Source organism: Chiloscyllium punctatum, chromosome X (genome assembly GCF_047496795.1).
Source record: "Chiloscyllium punctatum isolate Juve2018m chromosome X, sChiPun1.3, whole genome shotgun sequence".
Taxonomy (NCBI): Eukaryota; Metazoa; Chordata; class Chondrichthyes; order Orectolobiformes; family Hemiscylliidae; genus Chiloscyllium; species Chiloscyllium punctatum.
The window spans coordinates 30,693,318-30,715,817 of NC_092791.1; the positions used below are offsets into that span (position 1 = coordinate 30,693,318).

General features: G+C 49.8%; 1 protein-coding gene and 3 pseudogenes across 4 annotated transcripts in view; 1 reads left to right on the forward strand and 3 right to left on the reverse strand.

The window, feature by feature from the left end:
- The window catches only part of LOC140471076 (formin-like protein 3), a 224,817-nt gene that overhangs the window by 99,838 nt on the left and 102,479 nt on the right, over nucleotides 1–22,500 (forward strand). The gene's annotated exons all lie outside the window — the stretch shown is intronic.
- Nucleotides 4,498–10,714, reverse strand: LOC140471137 (uncharacterized; annotated as a pseudogene).
- LOC140471139 (uncharacterized) lies at nucleotides 11,028–12,963 on the reverse strand (annotated as a pseudogene).
- The window catches only part of LOC140471140 (uncharacterized), a 12,710-nt pseudogene continuing 3,808 nt past the window's right edge, over nucleotides 13,599–22,500 (reverse strand).

Below are 22,500 nucleotides of genomic sequence, written 5' to 3' on the forward strand. Positions count from 1 at the left end.
TCTCTCGTTCTCTCCTCTCTCTCGTTCTCTCTCGTTTTCTCTCTCTCGTTCTCGTTCTTGTTCTCTCTCTCGTTCTCTCGTTTTCTCGTTCTCTCTCGCTCGTTCTCTCTCTCGCTTGTTTTCGTTCTCTCTCTCATTCGCTCTGGTTCTCGTTCTCTCTCGTTCTCTCTGTCTCTCTCGTTCTCGCTCTCTCTCGTTCTCCTTCTCTCTCTCGTTCTCCTCTCTCTCGTTCTCTCGTTTTCTCTCGTTCTCGTTTTCTCTCGTTCTCGTTTTCTCTCGTTCTCGTTTTCTCTCGTTCTCCTCTCTCTCGTTCTCCGTTCTCTTTCGTTCTCCTCTCTCTCGTTCTCTCGTTTTCTCTCGTTCTCGTTTTTTCTCTCGTTCTCGGTTTTTCTCTCGTTCTCGTTTTTTCTCTCGTTCTCGTTTTTTCTCTCGTTCTCGTTCTCTCCTCTCACTCCTTCTCTCTCTCCTTCTCTCTCTCCTTCTCTCTCTCCTTCTCTCTCTCCTTCTCTCTCTCCTTCTCTCTCTCCTTCTCTCTCTCCTTCTCTCCTCTCTCTCTATCTCTCTCATTTTCTCTCTCTCTCTCGTTCTCGCTCTCGTTCTCTCTCGTTCTCGTTCTCTCTCGTTCTCTCTCTCTCGTTCTCGTTCTCTCTCGTTCTCGTTCTTTCTCTCTCGTTCTCTCCTCTCTCTCGTTCTCTCCTTCTCTCTCTCGTTCTCTCCTCTCTCTCTCGTTCTATCTCTCTCATTTTCTCTCTCTCATCTTCTCGTTCTCGCTCTCTCTCTCTCTCGTTCTCTCTCGTTCTCCCTCGTTCTCCTTCTCTCTCTCGTTCTCTCCTCTCTCTCGTTCTCTCTCATTCTCTTTCGTTCTTTCTCTCGTTCTTTCTCTCGTTCTTTCTCTCGTTCTTTCTCTCGTTCTTTCTCTCGTTCTTTCTCTCGTTCTTTCTCTCGTTCTTTCTCTCGTTCTTTCTCTCGTTCTTTCTCTCGTTCTTTCTCTCGTTCTTTCTCTCGTTCTCTCTCTCGTTCTCTCTCTCGTTCTCTCTCTCGTTCTCTCTCTCGTTCTCTCTCTCGTTCTCTCATTTTCTCTCTCGTTCTCTCTCTCGTTCTCTCGCTCTCTCTCTCGCTCTCTCTCTCGCTCTCTCTCTCGTTCTCTCTCTCGTTCTCTCTCTCGTTCTCTCTCTCTCTCTCTCTCTCTCTCGCTCTCGTTTTCTTTCTCTCGTTTTCTTTCTCTCGTTTTCTTTCTCTGGTTCTCATTCTCTCTCGTTTTCTCTCTCGTTTTCTCTCCTTGTTCTCTCGTTCTCTCTCGTTCTCGTTCTCGTTCTCGCTCGTTTTCTCGTTCTCTCGTTCTCTCTCTCTCTCGTTCTCTCTCGTTCCCTCTCTCTCGTTCCCTCTCTCTCGTTCCCTCTCTCTCGTTCCCTCTCTCTCGTTCCCTCTCTCTCGTTCCCTCTCTCTCGTTCCCTCTCTCTCGTTCCCTCTCTCTCGTTCCCTCTCTCTCGTTCCCTCTCTCTCTCTCTCGTTCTCCTCTCTCGTTCTCTCCTCTCTCTCGTTCTCATCCTCTCTCGTTCTCTCCTTCTCTCTCTCGTTCTCTTGTTCTCGTGCCCTCTCGTGCCCTCTCGTGCCCTCTCGTGCCCTCTCGTTCTCTCTCTCTCTCGTTCTCTCCTTCTTTCTCTCTCTCCTTCTCTCTCTCGTTCTCTCTCTCGTTCTCTTCTCTCTCTTGTTCTCTTGTTCTCGTTCTCCTCTCTCGTTCTCTCCTCTCTCTCGTTCTCTTGGTCTCGTTCTCTCTCGTTCTCTCTCGTTCTCTCTCGTTCTCCTCTCTCGTTCTCTCCTCTCTCTCTCTCGTTCTCTCCTCTCTCTCGTTCTCTCCTTCTCTCTCGTTCTCTCCTTCTCTCTCTCCTTCTGTCTCTCGTTCTCTCTCTCGTTCTCTCATTTTCTCTCTCTCTCGCGCGCGTTCTCTCTCTCTCGCGTTCTCTCTCTGTTTCTGTTTCTGTCTCTGTCTCTGTGTCTCTCTCTCTCTCTCGCGTTCTCTCTCTCTCTCTCTGTCTCTCGCGTTCTCTCTCTCTCTCTCTCGCGTTCTCTCTCTCTCTCGCGTTCTCTCTCTCTCTGTCGCGTTCTCTCTCTCTGTCGCGATCTCTCTCTCTCTGTCGCGATCTCTCTCTCTCTCTGTCGCGATCTCTCTCTCTCTCTGTCGCGTTCTCTCTCTCTCTGTCGCGTTCTCTCTCTCTCTGTCGCGTTCTCTCTCTCTCTGTCGCGTTCTCTCTCTCTCTGTCGCGTTCTCTCTCTCTCTGTCGCGTTCTCTCTCTCTGTCGCGTTCTCTCTCTCTGTCGCGTTCTCTCTCTCTCTGTCGCGATCTCTCTCTCTCTCTCTCGCGATCTCTCTCTCTCTCGCGTTCTCTCGTGTTCTCTCTCTCTCGTTCTCGTTCTCTTTCGTTCTCTCTCATTTTCTCTCTCGTTCTCTCTCATTTTCTCTCTCTCGTTTTCTCGTTCTCGTTCTCGTTCTCGCTCTCTCTCGTTCTCGTTCTCGCTCTCTCTCGTTCTCCTTCTCGTTCTCCTTCTCGTTCTCTCGTTCTCGTTTTCTCTCGTTCTCGTTTTCTCTCGTTCTCCTCTCTCTCTCGTTTTCTCTCTCGTTCTCCTCTCTCGTTCTCTCGTTCTCTCGTTCTCTTGTTCTCGTTCCCTCTCGTTCCCTCTCGTTCCCTCTCGTTCCCTCTCGTTCCCTCTCGTTCCCTCTCGTTCCCTCTCGTTCCCTCTCGTTCCCCTCTCGTTCTCCTCTCTCGTTCTCTCCTTCTCTCTCTCTCTCGTTCTCTCCTTCTCTCTCTCTCTCTCTCTCGTTCTCTCTCTCGTTCTCTTGTTCTCGTTCTCTCTCGTTCTCCTCTCTCGTTCTCCTCTCTCGTTCTCCTCTCTCTCTCGTTTTCTCTCTCGTTCTCCTCTCTCGTTCTGTCGTTCTCTTGTTCTCGTTCCCTCTCGTTCCCTCTCGTTCCCTCTCGTTCCCTCTCGTTCCCTCTCGTTCCCTCTCGTTCCCTCTCGTTCCCTCTCGTTCCCTCTCGTTCCCCTCTCGTTCCCCTCTCGTTCTCCTCTCTCGTTCTCTCCTTCTCTCTCTCTCTCGTTCTCTCCTCTCTCTCTCTCTCTCGTTCTCTCTCTCGTTCTCTTGTTCTCGTTCTCCGTTCTCCTTCTCTCTCGTTCTCTCTCGTTCTCCTCTCTCGTTCTCCTCTCTCGTTCTCCTCTCTCGTTCTCCTCTCTCGTTCTCCTCTCTCGTTCTCCTCTCTCGTTCTCCTCTCTCGTTCTCCTCTCTCGTTCTCCTCTCTCGTTCTCCTCTCTCGTTCTCCTCTCTCGTTCTCCTCTCTCGTTCTCCTCTCTCGTTCTCCTCTCTCGTTCTCCTCTCTCGTTCTCCTCTCTCGTTCTCCTCTCTCGTTCTCTCCTCTCTCGTTCTCTCCTTCTCTCCTCTCTCTCGTTCTCTCCTTCTCTCTCTCCTTCTGTCTCTCGTTCTCTCTCTCGTTCTCTCATTTTCTCTCATTTTCTCTCTCGTTCTCGCGCGTTCTCTCTCTCTCGCGCGTTCTCTCTCTCTCTCGCGCGTTCTCTCTCTCTCGCGCGTTCTCTCTCTCTCGCGCGTTCTCTCTCTCTCGCGCGTTCTCTCTCTGTTTCTGTTTCTGTCTCTGTCTCTGTGTGTGTCTCTCTCTCTCTCGCGTTCTCTCTCTCTCTCTCGCGTTCTCTCTCTCTCTCTCACGTTCTCTCTCTCTCTCTCGCGTTTTCTCTCTCTCTCTCTCGCGTTCTCTCTCTCTCTGTCGCGTTCTCTCTCTCTGTCGCGTTCTCTCTCTCTGTCGCGTTCTCTCTGTCGCGTTCTCTCTCTCTGTCGCGTTCTCTCTCTCTGTCGCGTTCTCTCGCGTTCTCTCGTGTTCTCTCGTGTTCTCTCGTGTTCTCTCGTGTTCTCTCTCGTTCTCTCTCGTTCTCTCTCTCGTTCCCTCTCTCTCGTTCCCTCTCTCTCGTTCCCTCTCTCTCGTTCCCTCTCTCTCGTTCCCTCTCTCTCGTTCCCTCTCTCTCGTTCCCTCTCTCTCGTTCCCTCTCTCTCGTTCTCTCTCTCTCGTTCTCTCTCTCTCGTTCTCTCTCGTTCTCTCTCTCTCGTTCTCCTCTCTCGTTCTCTCCTCTCTCTCGTTCTCTCCTCTCTCTCGTTCTCTCCTCTCTCGTTCTCTCCTTCTCTCTCTCCTTCTCTCTCTTGTTCTCGTGCCCTCTCGTGCCCTCTCGTGCCCTCTCGTGCCCTCTCGTGCCCTCTCGTGCCCTCTCGTGCCCTCTCGTTCTCTCTCTCTCTCGTTCTCTCCTTCTTTCTCTCTCTCCTTCTCTCTCTCGTTCTCTTGTTCTCGTTCTCCTCTCTCGTTCTCTCCTCTCTCTTGTTCTCTTGTTCTCGTTCTCCTCTCTCGTTCTCTCCTCTCTCTCGTTCTCTTGGTCTCGTTCTCTCTCGTTCTCTCTCGTTCTCCTCTCTCGTTCTCTCCTCTCTCTCTCTCGTTCTCTCCTCTCTCTCGTTCTCTCCTTCTCTCTCGTTCTCTCCTTCTCTCTCGTTCTCTCCTTCTCTCTCTCCTTCTCTCTCTCGTTCTCTCTCTCGTTCTCTCATTTTCTCTCTCTCTCGCGCGCGTTCTCTCTCTCTCGCGTTCTCTCTCTGTTTCTGTTTCTGTCTCTGTCTCTGTGTCTCTCTCTCTCTCTCGCGTTCTCTCTCTCTCTCTCTCTCTCTCTCGCGTTCTCTCTCTCTCTCTCTCGCGTTCTCTCTCTCTCTCTCTCGCGTTCTCTCTCTCTCTGTCGCGTTCTCTCTCTCTGTCGCGTTCTCTCTCTCTGTCGCGTTCTCTCTCTCTCTCTGTCGCGATCTCTCTCTCTCTCTGTCGCGTTCTCTCTCTCTCTGTCGCGTTCTCTCTCTCTCTGTCGCGTTCTCTCTCTCTCTGTCGCGTTCTCTCTCTCTCTGTCGCGTTCTCTCTCTCTCTGTCGCGTTCTCTCTCTCTCTGTCGCGTTCTCTCTCTCTCTGTCGCGTTCTCTCTCTCTCTGTCGCGTTCTCTCTCTCTCTGTCGCGTTCTCTCTCTCTGTCGCGATCTCTCTCTCTCTCTCTCGCGATCTCTCTCTCTCTCGCGTTCTCTCGTGTTCTCTCTCTCTCGTTCTCGTTCTCTCGTTCTCTCTCGTTCTCGTTCTCTTTCGTTCTCTCTCATTTTCTCTCTCTCGTTTTCTCGTTCTCGTTCTCTCTGTCTCTCTCGTTCTCGCTCTCTCTCGTTCTCGTTCTCGCTCTCTCTCGCTCTCTCTCGTTCTCCTTCTCGTTCTCCTTCTCGTTCTCCTTCTCGTTCTCCTTCTCGTTCTCCTTCTCGTTCTCCTTCTCGTTCTCCTTCTCGTTCTCCTTCTCGTTCTCCTTCTCGTTCTCCTTCTCGTTCTCCTTCTCGTTCTCCTTCTCGTTCTCTCGTTCTCTCGTTCTCGTTTTCTCTCGTTCTCGTTTTCTCTCGTTCTCGTTTTCTCTCGTTCTCCTCTCTCGTTCTCTCGTTCTCTCGTTCTCGTTTTCTCTCGTTCTCGTTTTCTCTCGTTCTCGTTTTCTCTCGTTCTCGTTTTCTCTCGTTCTCCTCTCTCGTTCTCTCGTTCTCTCGTTCTCTTGTTCTCGTTCCCTCTCGTTCCCTCTCGTTCCCTCTCGTTCCCCTCTCGTTCCCCTCTCTCGTTCTCTCCTTCTCTCTCTCTCTCTCGTTCTCTCTCTCGTTCTCTTGTTCTCGTTCTCCGTTCTCCTTCGTTCTCCTTCTCTCTCCTTCTCTCTCGTTCTCCTCTCTCGTTCTCCTCTCTCGTTCTCCTCTCTCGTTCTCCTCTCTCGTTCTCCTCTCTCGTTCTCCTCTCTCGTTCTCCTCTCTCGTTCTCCTCTCTCGTTCTCCTCTCTCGTTCTCCTCTCTCGTTCTCCTCTCTCGTTCTCCTCTCTCGTTCTCCTCTCTCGTTCTCCTCTCTCGTTCTCTCCTCTCTCTCGTTCTCTCCTTCTCTCTCTCCTTCTGTCTCTCGTTCTCTCTCTCGTTCTCTCATTTTCTCTCATTTTCTCTCTCGTTCTCGCGCGTTCTCTCGTTCTCGCGCGTTCTCTCTCTCTCGCGCGTTCTCTCTCTCTCGCGCGTTCTCTCTCTCTCGCGCGTTCTCTCTCTCTCGCGCGTTCTCTCTCTCTCGCGCGTTCTCTCTCTCTCGCGCGTTCTCTCTCTCTCGCGCGTTCTCTCTCTGTTTCTGTTTCTGTCTCTGTCTCTGTGTGTGTCTCTCTCTCTCTCGCGTTCTCTCTCTCTCTCTCGCGTTCTCTCTCTCTCTCTCGCGTTCTCTCTCTCTCTCTCTCGCGTTCTCTCTCTCTCTGTCGCGTTCTCTCTCTCTGTCGCGTTCTCTCTCTCTGTCGCGTTCTCTCTCTCTGTCGCGTTCTCTCTCTCTGTCGCGTTCTCTCTCTCTGTCGCGTTCTCTCTCTCTGTCGCGTTCTCTCTCTCTGTCGCGTTCTCTCTCTCTGTCGCGTTCTCTCTCTCTGTCGCGTTCTCTCTCTCTGTCGCGTTCTCTCGTGTTCTCTCGTGTTCTCTCGTGTTCTCTCGTGTTCTCTCTCGTTCTCTCTCGTTCTCTCTCGTTCTCTCTCGTTTTCTCTCTCTCGTTTTCTCGTTCTCGTTCTCTCTCGTTCTCTCCTCTCTCTCTATCTCTCTCATTTTCTCTCTCTCTCTCTCTCATGTTCCCTCTCTCGTTCTCGTTCTCTTGTTCTCGCTCTCATTCTCTGTCGTTCTCTCTCGTTCTCGTTCTCGTTCTCTCTCGTTCTCGTTCTCGTTCTCTCTCTCGTTCTCGCTCTCTCGTTCTCGTTCTCGCTCTCTCTCGTTCTCCTTCTCTCTCTCGTTCTCTCGTTTTCTCTCGTTCTCCTCTCTCTCTCGTTCTCCTCTCTCTCTCGTTCTCCTCTCTCTCTCGTTCTCCGTTCTCTTTCGTTCTCCTCTCTCGTTTTCTCTCTCGTTCTCCTCTCTCGTTCTCTCCTTCTCTCTCTCTCGTTCTCTCCTCTCTCTCTATCTCTCTCATTTTCTCTCTATCTCTCTCATTTTCTCTTGTTCTCGTTCTCGTTCTCGTTCTCTCTCGTTCTCCTCTCTCGTTGTCTCCTCTCTCTCGTTCTCTCCTTCTCTCTCTCGTTCTCTCCTTCTCTCATTCTCTCTCTCATTCTCGTTCTCTCTCGTTCTCGTTCTCTCTCGTTCTCTCCTCTTCTCTCGTTCTCTCCTCTTCTCTCGTTCTCTCCTCTTCTCTCGTTCTCTCCTCTCTCTCGTTCTCTCTCATTTTCTCTCTCTCGTTCTCGTTCTTGTTCTCTCTCTCGTTCTCTCGTTTTCTCGTTCTCTCTCGCTCGTTCTCTCTCTTGCTCGTTTTCGTTCTCTCTCTCATTCGCTCTGGTTCTCGTTCTCTCTCGTTCTCTCTGTCTCTCTCGTTCTCCCTCTCTCTCGTTCTCCCTCTCTCTCGTTCTCCCTCTCTCTCGTTCTCCTCTCTCTCGTTCTCTCGTTTTCTCTCGTTCTCGTTTTCTCTCGTTCTCCTCTCTCTCTCGTTCTCCTCTCTCTCTCGTTCTCCGTTCTCTTTCGTTCTCCTCTCTCTCGTTCTCTCGTTTTCTCTCGTTCTCTCGTTTTTTCTCTCGTTCTCGTTTTTTCTCTCGTTCTCGTTTTTTCTCTCGTTCTCGTTCTCTCTCTCGTTCTCGTTCTCTCTCTCGTTCTCATTCTCTCTCTCTCTCGTTCTCGTTTTCTCTCTCGTTTTCTCTCTCGTTCTCTCTCTCGCTCGTTTTCGTTCTCTCTCTCATTCGCTCTGGTTCTCGTTCTCTCTCTGTCTCTCTCGTTCTCTCTCTGTCTCTCTCGTTCTCTCCTCTCTCTCGTTCTCTCTCGTTTTCTCTCTCTCGTTCTCGTTCTTGTTCTCTCTCTCGTTCTCTCGTTTTCGCGTTCTCTCTCGCTCGTTCTCTCTCTCGCTCGTTTTCGTTCTCTCTCTCTCATTCCCTCTGGTTCTCGTTCTCTCTCGTTCTCTCTATCTCTCTCGTTCTCGCTCTCTCTCGTTCTCCTTCTCTCTCTCGTTCTCTCGTTTTCTCTCGTTCTCGTTTTCTCTCGTTCTCGTTTTCTCTCGTTCTCGTTTTCTCTCGTTCTCGTTTTCTCTCGTTCTCGTTTTCTCTCGTTCTCCTCTCTCTCTCGTTCTCCTCTCTCGTTCTCTCCTCTCTCTCTATCTCTCTCATTTTCTCTCTATCTCTCTCGTTCTCGTTCTCTCTTTCTCGCTCTCATTCTCGTTCTCTCTCGTTCTCCTCTCTCGTTCTCTCGTTCTCTCCTCTCTCTCTATCTCTCTCATTTTCTCTCTCCCTCTCTCATTTTCTCTCTCTCCCTCTCTCATGTTCTCTCTCGTTCTCTCGTTCTCTCGTTCTCTCGTTCTCTCGTTCTCTCGTTCTCGTTCTCTCGTTCTCGCTCTCTCGTTCTCTCGTTCTCATTCTCTCGTTCTCGTTCTCGCTCTCTCTCGTTCTCCTCTCTCGTTCTCTCCTCTCTCTCGTTCTCTCCTTCTCTCGTTCTCTCCCTCGTTCTCCTCTCTCATTCTCTCCTTCTCTCTCGTTCTCTCCTCTCTCTCTCTATCTCTCTCATTTTCTCTCTCTCTCTCTCTCTCTCTCATGTTCTCTCTCTCATTCTCGTTCTCTTGTTCTCGCTCTCGTTCTCGTTCTCGTTTTCTCGTTCTCGTTCTTGTTCTCGTTCTCTCTCTTGTTCTCTCTCTCGTTCTCTCGTTTCCTTTCTTGTTCTCTCTCTCTCTCTCGTTCTCCTCTCTCTCGTTCTCTCGTTCTCTCGTTTCCTTTCTCTCTCTCTCTCTCTCTCTCTCTCTCTCTCTCGTTCTCTCTCACTCTCGCGTTCTCTCTCCCTCTCTCTCTTTTTCACGTTCTCTCTCACTCTCTCTCTTTTTCACGTTCTCTCTCTCGCGTTCTCTCTCTCGCTCGTTCTCTCTCGTTCTCCTTCTCTCTCTCGTTCTCTCGTTTCCCTTCTTTCTCTCTCTCTCTCTCTCTCTCTCGTTTTCTTTCTCTCGTTTTCTTTCTCTCGTTCTCATTCTCTCTCGTTTTCTCTCCTGTTCAAGTTTTCTCTCCTTGTTCTCTCGTTCTTGTTATTGCTCGTTCTCGTTATTGCTCGTTCTCGTTATTGCTCGTTCTCGTTATTGCTCGTTCTCGTTTTCTCGCGCTCTCGTTTTCTCGCGCTCTCGTTTTCTCGCGCTCTCGTTTTCTCGCGCTCTCGTTTTCTCGCGCTCTCGTTTTCTCGCGCTCTCGTTTTCTCGCGCTCTCGTTTTCTCGCGCTCTCGTTTTCTCGCGCTCTCGTTTTCTCGCGCTCTCGTTTTCTCGCGCTCTCGTTCTCGTTTTCTCGCGCTCTCGTTCTCGTTTTCTCTCTCTCTCGTTCTCTCTCTCTCGTTCTTGTTTTCTCTCTCGTTCTCGTTTTCTCTCTCGTTCTCTCTCTCTCTCGTTCTCTCTCTCTCTCGTTCTCTCTCTCTCTCGTTCTCGTTTTTTCTCTTGTTCTCGTTTTTTCTCTTGTTCTCGTTTTTTCTCTCGTTCTCGTTTTTTCTCTCGTTCTCGTTTTTTCTCTCGTTCTCGTTTTTTCTCTCGTTCTCGTTTTCTCTCTCGTTCTCGTTTTCTCTCTCGTTCTCGTTTTCTCTCTCGTTCTCGTTTTCTCTCTCGTTCTCTCTCGTTCTCGTTCTCTCTCGTTCTCCTCTCTCGTTCTCCTCTCTCGTTCTCCTCTCTCGTTCTCTCCTTCTCTCTCTCCTTCTCTCTCTCCTTCTCTCTCTCCTTCTCTCTCTCGTTCTCTCTCTTGTTCTCTCATTTTCTCTCGTTCTTGTTCTCGTTCTTGCTCTCTCTCGCGCGTTCTCTCTCTCTCGCGCGTTCTCTCTCTCTCGCGCGTTCTCTCTCTCTGTTTCTCTCTCTCTCTCTCTCGTGTTCGTTCTCTCTCTCTCTCTCGTTCTCTCTCTCTCGTCCTCTCTCGTTCTCGTTCTTGTTCTCTCTCTCGTTCTCTCGTTCTTGTTCTCTCTCTCGTTCTCTCGTTCTCTCTCTCTCTCGCGTTCTCTCTCTCTCTCTCTCTCTCGCGTTCTCTCTCTCTCTGTCGCGTTCTCTCTCTCTCTCTCGCGTTCTCTCTCTCTCTGTCGCGTTCTCTCTCTCTCTGTCGCGTTCTCTCTCTCTCTGTCGCGTTCTCTCTCTCTCTGTCGCGTTCTCTCTCTCTGTCGCGTTCTCTCTCTCTGTCGCGTTCTCTCTCTCTGTCGCGTTCTCTCTCTCTGTCGCGTTCTCTCTCTCTGTCGCGTTCTCTCGCGTTCTCTCTCTCTCTCGTTCTCGTTCTCTCTCGTTCTCTCTCGTTCTCTCTCGTTTTCTCGTTCTCGTTCTCTCTCGTTCTCCTCTCTCGTTCTCTCCTTCTCTCTCTCGTTCTCTCCTCTCTCTCTATCTCTCTCATTTTCTCTCTCTCTCTCATGTTCTCTCTCTCGTTCTCGTTCTCTCGTTCTCGTTTTCTCTCGTTCTCTCCTCTCTCTCTATCTCTCTCATTTTCTCTCTCTCTCTCTCTCTCTCATGTTCTCTCTCTCATTCTCGTTCTCTTGTTCTCGCTCTCGTTCTCGTTCTCGTTTTCTCGTTCTCGTTCTTGTTCTCGTTCTCTCTCTTGTTCTCTCTCTCGTTCTCTCGTTTCCTTTCTTGTTCTCTCTCTCTCTCTCGTTCTCCTCTCTCTCGTTCTCTCGTTCTCTCGTTTCCTTTCTCTCTCTCTCTCTCTCTCTCTCTCTCTCTCTCTCTCTCTCTCTCTCTCTCTCGTTCTCTCTCACTCTCGCGTTCTCTCTCCCTCTCTCTCTTTTTCACGTTCTCTCTCACTCTCTCTCTTTTTCACGTTCTCTCTCTCGCGTTCTCTCTCTCGCTCGTTCTCTCTCGTTCTCCTTCTCTCTCTCGTTCTCTCGTTTCCCTTCTTTCTCTCTCTCTCTCTCTCTCTCTCGTTTTCTTTCTCTCGTTTTCTTTCTCTCGTTCTCATTCTCTCTCGTTTTCTCTCCTGTTCAAGTTTTCTCTCCTTGTTCTCTCGTTCTCGTTATTGCTCGTTCTCGTTATTGCTCGTTCTCGTTATTGCTCGTTCTCGTTATTGCTCGCTCTCGTTTTCTCGCGCTCTCGTTTTCTCGCGCTCTCGTTTTCTCGCGCTCTCGTTTTCTCGCGCTCTCGTTTTCTCGCGCTCTCGTTTTCTCGCGCTCTCGTTTTCTCGCGCTCTCGTTTTCTCGCGCTCTCGTTTTCTCGCGCTCTCGTTTTCTCGCGCTCTCGTTTTCTCGCGCTCTCGTTCTCGTTTTCTCGCGCTCTCGTTCTCGTTTTCTCTCTCTCTCGTTCTCTCTCTCTCGTTCTTGTTTTCTCTCTCGTTCTCGTTTTCTCTCTCGTTCTCTCTCTCTCTCGTTCTCTCTCTCTCTTGTTCTCGTTTTTTCTCTTGTTCTCGTTTTTTCTCTTGTTCTCGTTTTTTCTCTTGTTCTCGTTTTTTCTCTCGTTCTCGTTTTTTCTCTCGTTCTCGTTTTTTCTCTCGTTCTCGTTTTTTCTCTCGTTCTCGTTTTCTCTCTCGTTCTCTCTCTCTCTCGTTCTCTACGTTCTCGTTCTCTCTCGTTCTCGTTCTCTCTCGTTCTCCTCTCTCGTTCTCCTCTCTCGTTCTCTCCTTCTCTCTCTCCTTCTCTCTCTCCTTCTCTCTCTCCTTCTCTCTCTCCTTCTCTCTCTCGTTCTCTCTCTTGTTCTCTCATTTTCTCTCGTTCTTGTTCTCGTTCTTGCTCTCTCTCGCGCGTTCTCTCTCTCTCGCGCGTTCTCTCTCTCTCGCGCGTTCTCTCTCTCTCGCGCGTTCTCTCTCTCTCGCGCGTTCTCTCTCTCTGTTTCTCTCTCTCTCTCTCTCGCGTTCGTTCTCTCTCTCTCTCTCGTTCTCTCTCTCTCGTCCTCTCTCGTTCTCGTTCTTGTTCTCTCTCTCGTTCTCTCGTTCTTGTTCTCTCTCTCGTTCTCTCGTTCTCTCTCTCTCTCGCGTTCTCTCTCTCTCTCTCTCTCTCGCGTTCTCTCTCTCTCTGTCGCGTTCTCTCTCTCTCTGTCGCGTTCTCTCTCTCTCTGTCGCGTTCTCTCTCTCTCTGTCGCGTTCTCTCTCTCTCTGTCGCGTTCTCTCTCTCTCTGTCGCGTTCTCTCTCTCTCTGTCGCGTTCTCTCTCTCTCTGTCGCGTTCTCTCTCTCTCTGTCGCGTTCTCTCTCTCTCTGTCGCGTTCTCTCTCTCTCTGTCGCGTTCTCTCTCTCTCTGTCGCGTTCTCTCTCTCTGTCGCGTTCTCTCTCTCTGTCGCGTTCTCTCTCTCTGTCGCGTTCTCTCGCGTTCTCTCTCTCTCTCGTTCTCGTTCTCGTTCTCTCTCGTTCTCTCTCGTTCTCTCTCGTTCTCTCTCGTTCTCTCTCGTTTTCTCGTTCTCGTTCTCTCTCGTTCTCCTCTCTCGTTCTCTCCTTCTCTCTCTCGTTCTCTCCTCTCTCTCTATCTCTCTCATTTTCTCTCTCTCTCTCATGTTCTCTCTCTCGTTCTCGTTCTCTCGTTCTCGTTTTCTCTCGTTCTCTCCTCTCTCTCTATCTCTCTCATTTTCTCTCTCTCTCTCATGTTCCCTCTCTCGTTCTCGTTCTCTTGTTCTCGCTCTCATTCTCTGTCGTTCTCTCTCGTTCTCGTTCTCATTCTCTCTCTCTCTCTCGTTCTCTCTCTCTCTCGTTCTCGTTCTCTCTCTCGTTCTCGTTCTCTCTCTCGTTCTCGCTCTCTCTCGTTCTCGCTCTCTCTCGTTCTCGCTCTCTCTCGTTCTCGCTCTCTCTCGTTCTCGCTCTCTCTCGTTCTCGCTCTCTCTCGTTCTCGCTCTCTCTCGTTCTCGCTCTCTCTCGTTCTCGCTCTCTCTCGTTCTCGCTCTCTCTCGTTCTCCTTCTCTCTTCTCGTTCTCTCGTTTTCTCTCGTTCTCCTCTCTCTTCTCGTTCTCCTCTCTCTTCTCGTTCTCCGTTCTCTTTCGTTCTCCTCTCTCGTTTTCTCTCTCGTTCTCCTCTCTCGTTCTCTCCTTCTCTCTCTCTCGTTCTCTCCTCTCTCTCTATCTCTCTCATTTTCTCTCTATCTCTCTCATTTTCTCTCGTTCTCGTTCTCGTTCTTGTTCTCTCGTTCTCGTTCTCGTTCTCTCTCGTTCTCCTCTCTCGTTCTCTCCTCTCTCTCGTTCTCTCCTTCTCTCTCTCGTTCTCTCCTTCTCTCATTCTCTCTCTCGTTCTCGTTCTCTCTCGTTCTCGTTCTCTCTCGTTCTCTCTCGTTTTCTCTCTCTCGTTCTCTCGTTTCCCTTCTTTCTCTCTCTCTCTCTCTCTCTCTCTCTCGTTTTCTTTCTCTCGTTTTCTTTCTCTCGTTCTCATTCTCTCTCGTTTTCTCTCCTGTTCAAGTTTTCTCTCCTTGTTCTCTCGTTCTTGTTATTGCTCGTTCTCGTTATTGCTCGTTCTCGTTTTCTCGCGCTCTCGTTTTCTCGCGCTCTCGTTTTCTCGCGCTCTCGTTTTCTCGCGCTCTCGTTTTCTCGCGCTCTCGTTCCCTCTCTCGTTCTCTCTCTCTCTCGTTCTCGTTTTTTCTCTCGTTCTCGTTTTCTCTCTCTCGTTCTCTCTCTCTCGTTCTTGTTTTCTCTCTCATTCTCGTTTTCTCTCTCGTTCTCTCTCTCTCTCGTTCTCTCTCTCTCGTTCTCGTTTTTTCTCTCGTTCTCGTTTTTTCTCTTCTCGTTTTTTCTCTCGTTCTCGTTTTCTCTCTCGTTCTCGTTTTCTCTCTCGTTCTCGTTCTCGTTCTCCTCTCTCGTTCTCCTCTCTCGTTCTCCTCTCTCGTTCTCTCCTTCTCTCTCTCCTTCTCTCTCTCCTTCTCTCTCTCCTTCTCTCTCTCGTTCTCTCATTTTCTCTCGTTCTTGTTCTCGTTCTTGCTCTCTCTCGCGCGTTCTCTCTCTCTCGTGCGTTCTCTCTCTCTGTTTCTCTCTCTCTCTCTCTCGCGTTCGTTCTCTCTCTCTCTCTCTCTCTCTCTCTCTCTCTCTCTCTCTCTCTCGTCCTCTCTCGTTCTCGTTCTTGTTCTCTCTCTCGTTCTCTCGTTCTCTCTCTCTCTCGCGTTCTCTCTCTCTCGCGTTTTCTCTCTCTCTCTCTCGCGTTCTCTCTCTCTCTGTCGCGTTCTCTCTCTCTGTCGCGTTCTCTCTCTCTGTCGCGTTCTCTCTCTCTGTCGCGTTCTCTCTCTCTGTCGCGTTCTCTCTCTCTGTCGCGTTCTCTCTCTCTGTCGCGTTCTCTCGCGTTCTCTCTGTCGCGTTCTCTCGCGTTCTCTCGTTCTCTCTCGTTCTCTCTCGTTCTCTCTCGTTCTCTCTCGTTCTCTCTCGTTCTCTCTCGTTCTCTCTCGTTTTCTTTCTCTCGTTTTCTCGTTCTCGTTCTCTCTCGTTCTCCTCTCGTTCTCTCCTTCTCTCTCTCGTTCTCTCCTCTCTCTCTATCTCTCTCATTTTCTCTCTCTCTCTCATGTTCTCTCTCTCGTTCTCGTTCTCTCGTTCTCATTTTCTCTCGTTCTCTCCTCTCTCTCTATCTCTCTCATTTTCTCTCTCTCTCTCATGTTCCCTCTCTCGTTCTCGTTCTCTTGTTCTCGCTCTCATTCTCTGTCGTTCTCTCTCGTTCTCGTTCTCGTTCTCTCTCTCTCTCTCGCTCTCGTTCTCTCTCTCGTTCTCGTTCTCGTTCTCTCTCTCGTTCTCGTTCTCTCTCGTTCTCGCTCTCTCGTTCTCGCTCTCTCGTTCTCGCTCTCTCGTTCTCGCTCTCTCTCGTTCTCCTTCTCTCTCTCGTTCTCCTTCTCTCTTCTCGTTCTCTCGTTTTCTCTCGTTCTCCTCTCTCTCTCGTTCTCCTCTCTCTCTCGTTCTCCTCTCTCGTTTTCTCTCTCGTTCTCCTCTCTCGTTCTCTCCTCTCTCTCTATCTCTCTCATTTTCTCTCTATCTCTCTCATTTTCTCTCTATCTCTCTCATTTTCTCTCGTTCTCGTTCTTGTTCTCTCGTTCTCGTTCTCGTTCTCTCTCGTTCTCCTCTCTCGTTCTCTCCTCTCTCTCGTTCTCTCCTTCTCTCTCTCGTTCTCTCCTTCTCTCATTCTCTCTCTCGTTCTCGTTCTCTCTCGTTCTCGTTCTCTCTCGTTCTCGTTCTCTCTCGTTCTCTCCTCTCTCTCGTTCTCTCCTTCTCTCTCTCGTTCTCTCCTCTCTCTCGTTCTCGTTCTTGTTCTCTCTCTCGTTCTCTCGTTTTCTCGTTCTCTCTCGCTCGTTCTCTCTCTCGCTCGTTTTCGTTCTCTCTCTCATTCGCTCTGGTTCTCGCTCTCTCTCGTTCTCCTCTCTCTCGTTCTCGTTTTCTCTCGTTCTCGTTTTCTCTCATTCTCGTTTTCTCTCGTTCTCCTCTCTCTCTCGTTCTCCTCTCTCTCTCGTTCTCCGTTCTCTTTCGTTCTCCTCTCTCTCGTTCTCTCGTTTTCTCTCGTTCTCGTTTTTTCTCTCGTTCTCGTTTTTTCTCTCGTTCTCGTTTTTTCTCTCGTTCTCGTTTTTTCTCTCGTTCTCGTTTTTTCTCTCGTTCTCGTTTTTTCTCTCGTTCTCGTTTTTTCTCTCGTTCTCGTTCTCTCTCTCGTTCTCGTTCTCTCTCTCTCTCTCTCTCGTTCTCGTTTTCTCTTTCGTTTTCTCTCTCTCTCGTTTTCTCTCTCTCTCGTTTTCTCTCTCTCTCGTTTTCTCTCTCTCTCGTTCTCTCTCTCTCTCGTTCTCTCTCTCTCTCGTTCTCTCTCTCTCTCGTTCTCTCTCTCTCGTTCTCTCTCTCTCTCGTTCTCTCTCTCTCTCGTTCTCGTTTTCTCCCTCTCGTTCTCGTTCTCGTTTACTCTCTCGTTCTCCTCTCTCGTTCTCTCCTTCTCTCTCTCCTTCTCTCATTTTCTCTCGTTCTTGTTCTTGTTCTCGTTCTCGCGCGTTCTCTCTCTCTGTGTCTCTCTCTCTCTCTCTCTCGCGTTCTCTCTCGTTCTCTCTCTCTCTCGCATTCTCTCGTTCTCTCGCGTTCTCTCTCGTTCTCGTTCTCTCTCGTTCTCGTTCTCTCCTGTTTTCTCTCTCTCGTTCTCGTTCTCTCTCGTTCTCGTTCTCTCTCGTTCTCGTTCTCTCTCGTTCTCGTTCTCTCTCGTTCTCGTTCTCTCTCGTTCTCGTTTTCTCTCTCGTTCTCCTCTCTCGTTCTCTCCTCTCTCTCGTTCTCTCGCTCTCGTCCTCTCTCGTTCTCGTTCTTGTTCTCTCTCTTGTTCTCTCGTTTTCTCTCTCTCTCTCTCGCTCGTTCTCTCTCGCTCGTTTTCGTTCTCTCTCTCATTCGCTCTGGTTCTCGTTCTCTCTCGTTCTCGCTCTCTCTCTTGTTCTCGTTCTCGCTCTCGTTCTCGCTCTCTCTCGTTCTCTCCTCTCTCTCTCTCTATCTCTCTCATTTTCTCTCTCTCACTCATGTTCTCTCTCTCGTTCTCGTTCTCTCGTTCTCGTTCTCTCTCCTTCTCTCCTCTCTCTCGTTCTCTCTCGTTTTCTCTCTCTCGTTCTCGTTCTTGTTCTCTCTCTCGTTCTCTCGTTTTCTCGTTCTCTCTCGCTCGTTCTCTCTCTCGCTCGTTTTCGTTCTCCCTCTCATTCGCTCTGGTTCTCGTTCTCTCTCGTTCTCTCTCGTTCTCGCTCTCTCTCGTTCTCGTTTTCTCTCGTTCTCCTTCTCTCTCTCGTTCTCTCGTTTTCTCTCGTTCTCGTTTTCTCTCATTCTCCTTCTCTCTCGTTCTCTCGTTTTCTCTCGTTCTCGTTTTCTCTCGTTCTCCTCTCTCTCTCGTTCTCCGTTCTCTTTCGTTCTCCTCTCTCGTTTTCTCTCTCGTTCTCCTCTCTCGTTCTCTCCTTCTCTCTCTCTCTCTCTCATTTTCTCTCTCTCTCTCTCATGTTCTCGTTCTCTCTCTCGTTCTCGTTCTCTCTCGTTCTCCTCTCTCGTTCTCTCCTTCTCTCATTCTCTCTCTCGTTCTAGTTTTCTCTCTCGTTCTCTCTCTGTCTCTCTCGTTCTCTCCTCTCTCTCGTTCTCTCTCGTTTTCTCTCTCTCGTTCTCGTTCTTGTTCTCTCTCTCGTTCTCTCGTTTTCGCGTTCTCTCTCGCTCGTTCTCTCGCTCGTTTTCGTTCTCTCTCTCTCATTCCCTCTGGTTCTCGTTCTCTCTCGTTGTCTCTGTCTCTCTCGTTCTCGCTCTCTCGTTCTCGCTCTCTCTCGTTCTCCTTCTCTCTCTCGTTCTCTCGTTTTCTCTCGTTCTCGTTTTCTCTCGTTCTCGTTTTCTCTCGTTCCCCTCTCTCTCTCGTTCCCCTCTCTCTCTCGTTCCCCTCTCTCTCTCGTTCTCCTCTCTCTCTCGTTCTCCTCTCTCTCTCGTTCTCCGTTCTCTTTCGTTCTCCTCTCTCGTTTTCTCTCTCGTTCTCCTCTCTCGTTCTCTCCTTCTCTCTCTCTCGTTCACTCCTCTCTCTCTATCTCTCTCATTTTCTCTCTATCTCTCTCGTTCTCGCTCTCTCGTTCTCGCTCTCATTCTCGTTCTCTCTCGTTCTCCTCTCTCGTTCTCTCCTCTCTCTCTCGTTCTCTCCTCTCTCTCTATCTCTCTCATTTTCTCTCTCCTCTCTCATTTTCTCTCTCTCCCTCTCTCATGTTCTCTCTCTCTCTCTCTCTCGTTCTCTCGTTCTCTCGTTCTCTCGTTCTCGTTCTCTCGTTCTCTCGTTCTCGTTCTCTCGTTCTCTCGTTCTCGTTCTCTCGTTCTCATTCTCTCGTTCTCGTTCTCTCTCGTTCTCCTCTCTCGTTCTCTCCTCTCTCTCGTTCTCTCCTTCTCTCATTCTCTCCCTCGTTCTCCTCTCTCGTTCTCTCCTTCTCTCTCGTTCTCTCCTCTCTCTCTCTATCTCTCTCATTTTCTCATGTTCTCTCTCTCATTCTCGTTCTCTTGTTCTCGCTCTCGTTCTCGTTCTCGTTTTCTCGTTCTCGTTCTTGTTCTCGTTCTCTCTCTCGTTCTCTCTCTCGTTCTCTCGTTTCCTTTCTTGTTCTCTCTCTCTCTCTCTCGTTCTCCTCTCTCTCGTTTCCTTTCTTTCTCTCTCTCTCTCTCTCTCTCGCGTTCTCTCTCTCTCTCGCGTTCTCTCTCTCTCTCGCGTTCTCTCTCTCTCTCGCGTTCTCTCTCTCTCTCGCGTTCTCTCTCTCTCTCGCGTTCTCTCTCTCTCTCGCGTTCTCTCTCTCTCTCGCGTTCTCTCTCTCTCTCGCGTTCTCTCTCTCTCTCGCGTTCTCTCTCCCTCTCTCTCTTCACGTTCTCTCTCACTCTCTCTCTTTTTCACGTTCTCTCTCTCGCTCGTTCTCTCTCGTTCTCCTTCTCTCTCTCGTTCTCTCGTTTCCCTTCTTTCTCTCTCTCTCTCGTTTTCTTTCTCTCGTTCTCATTCTCTCTCGTTTTCTCTCCTGTTCAAGTTTTCTCTCCTTGTTCGCTCGTTCTCGTTATTGCTCGTTCTCGTTTTCTCGCGCTCTCGTTTTCTCGCGCTCTCGTTTTCTCGCGCTCTCGTTTTCTCGCGCTCTCGTTTTCTCGCGCTCTCGTTTTCTCGCGCTCTCGTTTTCTCGCGCTCTCGTTTTCTCGCGCTCTCGTTTTCTCGCGCTCTCGTTCTCGTTCTTGTTCTCTCTCTCGTTCTCTCGTTTTCTCGTTCTCTCTCGCTCGTTCTCTCTCTCGCTCGTTTTCGTTCTCTCTCTCATTCGCTCTGGTTCTCGTTCTCTCTCGCTCTCTCTCGTTCTCGCTCTCTCTCGTTCTCGCTCTCTCTCGTTCTCGCTCTCTCTCGTTCTCGCTCTCTCTCGTTCTCGCTCTCTCTCGTTCTCGCTCTCTCTCGTTCTCGCTCTCTCTCGTTCTCCTTCTCTCTCTCGTTCTCTCGTTTTCTCTCGTTCTCGTTTTCTCTCGTTCTCCTTCTCTCTCTCGTTCTCTCGTTTTCTCTCGTTCTCGTTTTCTCTCGTTCTCCTCTCTCTCTCGTTCTCCGTTCTCTTTCGTTCTCCTCTCTCGTTTTCTCTCTCGTTCTCCTCTCTCGTTCTCTCCTTCTCTCTCTCTCTCTATCTCTCTCATTTTCTCTCTCTCTCTCTCTCTCTCATGTTCTCTCGTTCTCTCTCGTTCTCCTCTCTCGTTCTCTCCTTCTCTCATTCTCTCTCTCGTTCTAGTTTTCTCTCTCGTTCTCTCTCTGTCTCTCTCGTTCTCTCCTCTCTCTCGTTCTCTCTCGTTTTCTCTCTCTCGTTCTCGTTCTTGTTCTCTCTCTCGTTCTCTCGTTTTCGCGTTCTCTCTCGCTCGTTCTCTCTCTCGCTCGTTTTCGTTCTCTCTCTCTCATTCCCTCTGGTTCTCGTTCTCTCTCGTTCTCTCTGTCTCTCTCGTTCTCGCTCTCTCGTTCTCGCTCTCTCGTTCTCGCTCTCTCTCGTTCTCCTCTCTCTCGTTCTCTCGTTTTCTCTCGTCTCCTCTCTCTCGTTCTCTCGTTTTCTCTCGTTCTCGTTTTCTCTCGTTCTCGTTTTCTCTCGTTCCCCTCTCTCTCTCGTTCTCCTCTCTCTCTCGTTCTCCTCTCTCTCTCGTTCTCCGTTCTCTTTCGTTCTCCTCTCTCGTTTTCTCTCTCGTTCTCCTCTCTCGTTCTCTCCTTCTCTCTCTCTCGTTCTCTCCTCTCTCTCTATCTCTCTCATTTTCTCTCTATCTCTCTCGTTCTCGCTCTCTCGTTCTCGCTCTCATTCTCGTTCTCTCTCGTTCTCCTCTCTCATTCTCTCCTCTCTCTCTCGTTCTCTCCTCTCTCTCTATCTCTCTCATTTTCTCTCTCCCTCTCTCATGTTCTCTCTCTCTCTCTCTCTCTCTCTCGTTCTCTCGTTCTCGTTCTCTCGTTCTCTCGTTCTCGTTCTCTCGTTCTCTCGTTCTCGTTCTCTCGTTCTCTCGTTCTCTCGTTCTCGTTCTCTCGTTCTCATTCTCTCGTTCTCGTTCTCGCTCTCTCTCGTTCTCCTCTCTCGTTCTCTCCTCTCTCTCGTTCTCTCCTTCTCTCATTCTCTCTCTCGTTCTCTCCTTCTCTCTCGTTCTCTCCTTCTCTCTCGTTCTCTCCTGTTCTCTCCTCTCTCTCTCTATCTCTCTCATTTTCTCTCTCTCTCTCTCTCTCTCTCATGTTCTCTCTCTCATTCTCGTTCTCTTGTTCTCGCTCTCGTTCTCGTTCTCGTTTTCTCTCGTTCTCTCCTCTCTCTCTATCTCTCTCATTTTCTCTCTCTCTCTCTCTCTCTCATGTTCTCTCTCTCATTCTCGTTCTCTTGTTCTCGCTCTCGTTCTCGTTCTCGTTTTCTCGTTCTCGTTCTTGTTCTCGTTCTCTCTCTCGTTCTCTCTCTCGTTCTCTCTCTCGTTCTCTCGTTTCCTTTCTTGTTCTCTCTCTCTCTCTCGTTCTCCTCTCTCTCGTTCTCTCGTTTCCTTTCTTTCTCTCTCTCTCTCTCTCTCTCTCGCGTTCTCTCTCTCTCTCGCGTTCTCTCTCCCTCTCTCTCTTTTTCACGTTCTCTCTCACTCTCTCTCTTTTTCACGTTCTCTCTCTCGCGTTCTCTCTCTCGCTCGTTCTCTCTCGTTCTCCTTCTCTCTCTCGTTCTCTCGTTTCCCTTCTTTCTCTCTCTCTCTCGTTTTCTTTCTCTCATTTTCTTTCTCTCGTTCTCATTCTCTCTCGTTTTCTCTCCTTGTTCGCTCGTTCTCGTTATTGCTCGTTCTCGTTATTGCTCGTTCTCGTTATTGCTCGTTCTCGTTATTGCTCGTTCTCGTTATTGCTCGTTCTCGTTTTCTCGCGCTCTCGTTTTCTCGCGCTCTCGTTTTCTCGCGCTCTCGTTTTCTCGCGCTCTCGTTTTCTCGCGCTCTCGTTTTCTCGCGCTCTCGTTTTCTCGCGCTCTCGTTTTCTCGCGCTCTCGTTTTCTCGCGCTCTCGTTTTCTCGCGCTCTCGTTTTCTCGCGCTCTCGTTTTCTCGCGCTCTCGTTTTCTCGCGCTCTCGTTTTCTCGCGCTCTCGTTTTCTCGCGCTCTCGTTTTCTCGCGCTCTCGTTTTCTCGCGCTCTCGTTTTCTCGCGCTCTCGTTTTCTCGCGCTCTCGTTTTCTCGCGCTCTCGTTCTCTCTCTCTCTCTCGTTCTCGTTTTTTCTCTCGTTCTCGTTTTCTCTCTCTCTCGTTCTTGTTTTCTCTCTCGTTCTCGTTTTCTCTCTCATTCTCTCTCTCTCTCGTTCTCGTTTTTTCTCTTGTTCTCGTTTTTTCTCTCGTTCTCGTTTTTTCTCTCGTTCTCGTTTTTTCTCTCGTTCTCGTTTTTTCTCTCGTTCTCTCTCTCTCTCGTTCTCTCTCTCTCTCGTTCTCTCTCTCTCTCGTTCTCTCTCTCTCGTTCTCTCTCTCTCGTTCTCCTCTCTCGTTCTCCTCTCTCGTTCTCCTCTCTCGTTCTCCTCTCTCGTTCTCCTCTCTCGTTCTCCTCTCTCGTTCTCCTCTCTCGTTCTCCTCTCTCGTTCTCCTCTCTCGTTCTCCTCTCTCGTTCTCCTCTCTCGTTCTCCTCTCTCGTTCTCCTCTCTCGTTCTCTCCTTCTCTCTCTCCTTCTCTCTCTCCTTCTCTCTCTCCTTCTCTCTCTCCTTCTCTCTCTCCTTCTCTCTCTCCTTCTCTCATTTTCTCTCGTTCTTGTTCTCGTTCTTGCTCTCTCTCGCGCTTTCTCTCTCTCTCGCGCGTTCTCTCTCTCTCGCGCGTTCTCTCTCTCTCGCGCGTTCTCTCTCTCTCGCGCGTTCTCTCTCTCTCGCGCGTTCTCTCTCTCTCGCGCGTTCTCTCTCTCTCGCGCGTTCTCTCTCTCTGTTTCTCTCTCTCTCTCTCTCGCGTTCGTTCTCTCTCTCTCTCTCTCTCTCTCTCTCTCTCTCGTTCTCTCTCTCTCGTCCTCTCTCGTTCTCGTTCTTGTTCTCTCTCTCGTTCTCTCTCTCTCTCGCTCGTTCTCTCTCTTGCTCGTTTTCGTTCTCTCTCTCATTCGCTCTGGTTCTCGTTCTCTCTCGTTCTCGCTCGTTCTCTCTCGTTCTTGCTCTCTCTCTCTTGTTCTCGTTCTCGCTCTCGTTCTCTCGTTTTCTCTCGTTCTCGTTTTCTCTCGTTCTCGTTTTCTCTCGTTCTCGTTTTCTCTCGTTCTCGTTTTCTCTCGTTCTCCTCTCTCTCTCGTTCTCCTCTCTCTCTCGTTCTCCGTTCTCATTTTCTCTCTCGTTCACCTCTCTCGTTCTCTCCTCTCTCTCGTTCTCTCCTCTCTCTCGTTCTCTCCTCTCTCTCTATCTCTCTCATTTTCTCTCTATCTCTCTCATTTTCTCTCTCTCGTTCTCGTTCTCTTGTTCTCGCTCTCGCTCTCTCTCGTTCTCGCTCTCTCTCGTTTTCCTTCTCTCTCTCGTTCTCTCATTTTCTCTCGTTCTCCTCTCTCTCTCGTTCTCCTCTCTCTCTCGTTCTCCTCTCTCGCTCGTTCTCCTCTCTCGTTTTCTCTCTCGTTCTCCTCTCTCCTTCTCTCCTTCTCTCTCTCTCTCGTTCTCTCCTCTCTCTCTATCTCTC